The sequence below is a fragment of the Pectinophora gossypiella genome, chromosome 2 (genome assembly GCF_024362695.1).
Source record: "Pectinophora gossypiella chromosome 2, ilPecGoss1.1, whole genome shotgun sequence".
NCBI classification, from domain to species: Eukaryota; Metazoa; Arthropoda; class Insecta; order Lepidoptera; family Gelechiidae; genus Pectinophora; species Pectinophora gossypiella.
Window position 1 is genome coordinate 15,532,023 of NC_065405.1, and position 6,000 is coordinate 15,538,022.

A 6,000-nucleotide genomic window follows, 5' to 3' on the forward strand; every position below is an offset into this window, starting at 1 on the left:
CCGCGATCAGATCCAGGATGTTTTAAGGAAAGGCCTGTAGGGCTAACATGCGCAACTTATATTATACGTGATAAAATTTTGTCACGGTCATTTTATCGATTCTGACGATATTATTAAGTCGTTTTGTCGATTGGTGCTAATATGTGAACCCAAGAAAGTCACGTTGTTCTGTCAAAATACGAACAAAATCACGTGGCACGCATGTTAGGGAAAAAAACAAACTTGTCAATTTTGAAAAAAAATATTTAATCTGGTGGTGAAAAGTACTCTAAATCGTCGAGCATGCTTGAAGACTTTGATAAGAGTAGAAGAAACGAAAGTGGTATGTCAGGATCGTTGTACGTGGAAGTCCATGGTCTCTTCTTACCATAACGGGAGTAGGCGTGGTAGTATGTTAGAGCGTTGGGCTCACGATTTTGGAAATCGGGATTCGATTCCCGATGGGGACATTGCCGAAATCACTATGTGAGACTGTCCGTTGTATGGCTAAGACATTGACTGTCTTCTGATGACTCCTGCTTTGCTGCTGCTTTGGAGAACACGTTAAGTCCTGGGCTACTAACCCAAACACACCACCACTCGCAGTGGAGCAGCGTGGTGGAGTATGCTTATGCCCCCCTATTGATTGAAGGGAGGCCTGTGCCCAGCAGTGGCGCGTATACCATAGAGACTATTTATGTATGTTATGTTTACCTCCTTGAAAGATTCCCCAAATTGACAATAACCTCGCAACCCAGCGTCACATTTTCTTCAAGTCAACAATAGTAAGGGACAAGATTACAAGCAAAGTACGTAATACCAAACAATGCCTTATTACGCCATTACGAAAATAAGATGTAATTTGGACAAAAACTCGAGACCAGTACGCAAATGACTTGCCTTTCATAACTCTTTTGCGCTGGTTGAAAATTGGTGCAATATGAATCATCATCTACCTAGCAGATCGACAGATTGACAGACCTGAAGATTTGACAGGTCCGATTTTTTACAAAAGCGACTACCTGTCTGACATTTCAACCCGCGAAGGGAAAACCAGCTCTGAAAATGCATTTCTCGGGAATGTGGGTTTCCTCACGATGTTTTCCTTCACCGCTCAGCACGTGATAATCATTTATGATCCAAACATGTATTCGAAAACAAATACGACAATCATTGGTTTAGGCCTGTGCTGAATTCGAACCTGCGACCTCAAACTGAGAGGCAAGCGTACCACCAACTGGGCTACCACGGTTTCCATTTCAGGGCTTTTAATTGGTGCAATATGAATACTGGTTTGAAAGAGGGCCTGTCTCCCCTAGATAGATAAAATCTTTATTTAGGTTTTAGACGTTACATTAACTTCTTAATATTCAAATGACAATGGACAAAAATGTATGGAACTTGGTCCAAGAACCTCCACTGATGAGACTTGCATGTAATTAAAGCTTATGATTTCCCTATGATTCTGGCAAAATTCTATCAGATTCTGTCCCGAGGTTCTTTTCCTACGGTCACGTTTGTCTTGGCTATAAACTATAAATGTGATAAAATAGTGGTGGACAAAAATCACTCAAGAGTTGTTGCTGAATAACTAAGTCTACATAAATAATTATATATTTTATAATGTATATCATTTCAAAGAGGAAGATTTCCACAGTCCGAAACACACAAAAAAAGATAAAGAAACGGTTTGCGTAAGCGAATTTTAGTCCTTTCACATCTGTAGCGCCATTGTTTCTCGGTAGCTACGTTCGAGCATAGAATAAAGAATAATACTACGGTCGAGTTTCGCGCCTTTTGTCCCTTCCAAAGGAGTACTACCGAACTCGTTAAGAAGCTAACTCCGAGGAAGGAAAGAACTGATCTGAGTGACAATAACAAGAAAAGAAATGGACACCACTCTGATAGAGACCGCTTAAGCTACTTATTTTAACGGCCTCCGTGGTCTAGTGGTTGAGCGTTAGACTCACGATCCAGAGGTCGTGGGTTCGAACCCGATGGAGACATAGCACAAAAATCACTTTGTAATCCCTCTTGTTTGGGACATTACAGGCTGATCACCTGATTGTCCGAAAGTAAGATGATCCGTGCTTCGGAAGGCACGATAAGCCGTTGGCAACGGTTACTACTTACTGATGTAAGTATGTAGTCGTTACAAGAGTCATGTCAGGGGCCTTTGGCGGCTCAATAATGTCCTCACAACCCACACGATAAGAAGCTACTATATTGCAAGAAAACTTAATCATTGGCATTGCATGTAGCCAATCAGCAGTCTTTCAACATTGAAAGTTGAAACTCAATATCACTTAGGTGAACACGTGTATCGTCAAATTGCAAGACCAGTCTGTCATGCTTGCTAACAATAGCGTGTTAGAAGGACATAGGTACATACGTAGTACCTATACTCAGACCCACAAGTCATCAATAATTCAGAGAAATATCAGCGTCATAAACAACCTATATACGTCCCACTGCTGGGCACAGGCCTCCCCTCAATCAACCGGAGGGGGTATGGAGTATACTCCACCACGGTGCTCCACTGCGGGTTGGTGGAGGTGTTTTTACGGCTAATAGTTGGGACCAACTGCTTAATGTGCCCTCTGAAGCACGGAATCATCTTACTTTTTAGACAATCAGGTGATTCAAGCCTGAAAAGTCCTTACCAAACAAAGAACAGTCTCACAAAGTGATTTCGACAATGTCCCCATCGGGAATCGAACCCAGACCTCCAGATCGTGAGCCTAACTCTCTAACCACTATTCCACGGAGGCAGAGAAATATACCTATTTATTATTTCATACTGTGAAACAATAAAATAGTGATAATAGTGAGTTAGTGATTTTCCCGTAGTCGGATTTTAGTTTTTAAACTTATTTTAAAAAAAAACGAGGTGAAGTAATGAAACAGGCTTTGGATAACTCCGAAGGCATAATTCTAATCTGTTACCCTTTTACAACTAGCTACTGAAATAATTACAATCATAAACTAAAGGCATCTAAACTAAAGCAACTAAAGGCAAGGCAAGGGTTTTGCGAATTTTACTACCTTCGCCACATAAAACAATTCTTCGTGGACCGCGAACTTTATAGGAAGTTCGTAATGATTATTAGCCAGGGTAGGCAGAGAGCGGAGGGGTCAAGGACCGTTAGTGGCCCCATACCAGTCTGTCCAGCGTTCATGGATACCGACTAGTAATACAGGGATGGATTTAGGAAGGGAAATCCTCATAGTACTGAAGGGGACAGCCCAAAAAAACACCGATTCAACGCAATAAAATTATATTTTACCAAGTACAAGTAAATATACCTGGAACCTGACAGAGGGCAGCAGTAACTGTCAGTACTATTCAGAGGCGGAAGACGGGAGTCCTAGTATGGCTTTGTAATAGACTACTCTGGGCGCCATCCCACTTGCGTCAGACAGAGTACTGCGGGGCGGAAGGCAAGAGGGAAACCACTGCCCTATTTTTCCCTAAAAAAGTAGCATGGAAAATGCTGCACCGACAAGAGCGTGGCTCTTAAATTGATGATGATGATGAAGTAAATATTACAAATATCTTCCGTTTAGCGCCAAAGCAAAAGTAGAATTGAAAGTGACGTTTTATGGTAGACCACGTGACCTCTAGTCGGTGCCGTCAGTATTGCCAGCGCTCGAAATTCGTTTTCCTTTCAGTACAGATACGCCCAAATAATAACCCTGACACCAGGGTTGATGAGATCGGTTATTGATCTTACAATTTACACGTGAAAAAACGTGAAAGAGAGGTAATTGTTTTAGAAATATCTGCAGTTAAAAACTATAGGATAGGGGTGAGGGTTTTGGTAAGGTAGGGAAGCCACCAAAGTCTGCCAACCCCTTGACAAAAGTCGTCAATAACCGGAAACTATCCACATAATCCACAAGTGCGTCAGTCATGTTGTGTAACTACCCTACCTAACATTATCAGCACACCCTGGAAACTCAATACAAAAATCTCGTTCCTACCGTGAGCCGCCTAACGCGTAAGTGCGAGAGAGACGGACAATCCGCGCGCCTTACTACTACTGCTTACGGCCATTTAAGACTAAAGCAAGATCTAGAGGGGGTGAGGTTGGCGCCGGAAACGAATTGGTGCGGGGCGGAGGAGTAGAGTTCTGTTCGTAGTATGTATTATTCTTTTTCTATGCTATTAGATGAGATCATTCAACATAGCAATAGAATGCGACCATGTGTTCATACAAATTGTGGTGTTATAAAAATACAGAAGTAAGTATTATAGTATAAACATAGACTCATTAAGGGCACTGCAACTGGTAGAGAGGACAACATACTTAATTTTTAGTCAGTAGTAGTATAGTGGAAATCCGTATACTGCCAGTGATCTACCCAATTCCCTTAGTCCAACACTGTACTGGTATAGTAACTAATGATCTCCTAAGGCGGCGTCGGCGCCACACGCCTGGATATATAGAAAACTATAGGGCTACCTAAGTGTAGTACTGTCATTGAATAAGGAATAATACTACGCATAGAATGGCAACTCTTTGCTCGCCACCAGCGGCTGAGCTAGATTTAGATTTTAAATTAACCCCTATTCCTTTTTTTTGTGACTGTATCTTGCGATCAGTCTCATTCACTATAAGCAGATGAGTTGGGTTTATATTTTATATAAGAAGTGTGTAAGGATCGAAGCAAATGGAATTCCATAGTTTCTGCTTACCCCGGTGGGAAATAGGTTATGTATGTATTTGTAGCTATATTTGTATGTTGTATTGAGTGATACACCTGTCACAGTTGAAGTGGAAAAATGTATTGATAACATAAACATGTGCCTGATAAAATAACAAATAAAAACATCTAGTCAAGTCTAATCAATTGTTTCTGCCTGGTTGGTTTTAAAACTATTTAGTTTACAAAACAAACATTTACTTAATATTAAAAATTATATAGGTACCTATTAGGTAGGTAATTTGTAGCATGTTTGTAATTAGTCACAGATATGTGCAAAGATAAGCTTTAAAATTGCGCAATTATGTAGATTGTTTATCTAAGGATCAACTACATACTTTATTTATGTATTTATTGTGTTATAATAACAAAACCATAAATATCAAAAAAAAACTTGCAGCCCATAGATATTATGAGATTGTTTAAAAGGGGATTGTTTCATACATTCTTCGTTCAACCGAACTCAAGTCTTTACTTTTTCATTTTCTTATGTTTAGTGCCTGCAGTGTTCGTTTCGTTTTCTAATAATTAGGAAGCTAAGTATTTATTTAGTTACTAATGTTTACTTTAAGATTACAATTATTTTCCCTCCAATGTCCAACATTGGGAATTTAACGAGCGGTTTTGGCCATGTTTAGGTAATAGCAGGAACGTAGAATTTGTGGGAATACCTTTTTATTAATATTTTTGTTAGGTACTAATATAATATATCTCATAATAATTCATTTTTACTATACTATTTTATTCAGGAAAATTCCTATAAAATTCAAATAAGTGTACCAACTTACCAAGGGACGCACTTTAGTCCTTTCTTCTTTCAAAACAATGAGATGTCGATACAATTGTCCACTTAATACTGTTTTTGCCCACCAATTATATATATTTCAACACTTTTCATTCATACAAACACAAATACAGTACCAAACGAAGAATAATTCACGATTTTTTACCCGTTTCGTGCACGTATTTTGTTTAACCCACGACAATTAACTTAGCAACAAAGGAAACGTCAACTTGACATTCACCGACAGCTGGTGTAATTTGCAGCAACTTCACATCATTTCCCGTCGGTAAAACAGTCCATTAGCTGCGTTTTGTTTCGTAATTTTTAAAGTTAATACAAGTCTTTTTGTACTAGAAATATATTTTTTATGAATGAAATATTTGAGTTTTTCTAATACTATACAAATATCACCTTTGAAAAAATCTGTGTATGATTTAATAATAAAAACGTAATGCAATAACGAGACGTTGCGTGATAATTTTACTCCTAGGTAGTTTTATGTTATCCAAAATAGATGGCGCTGTCTGATT

At 39.1% G+C, this 6,000-nt stretch overlaps 1 protein-coding gene across 1 annotated transcript in view; it reads right to left on the reverse strand.

Annotated features, from left to right (window-relative positions):
* LOC126378774 (uncharacterized) overlaps window positions 1–5,685 on the reverse strand; it is a 133,677-nt gene extending 127,992 nt beyond the window's left edge. The window contains exon 1 of the mRNA XM_050027165.1: window positions 5,475–5,685. The gene's annotated coding sequence lies outside the window, so the exon portion shown is untranslated. The remainder of the gene's footprint in view (window positions 1–5,474) is intronic.
* Window positions 5,686–6,000: the final 315 nt, after the last annotated feature.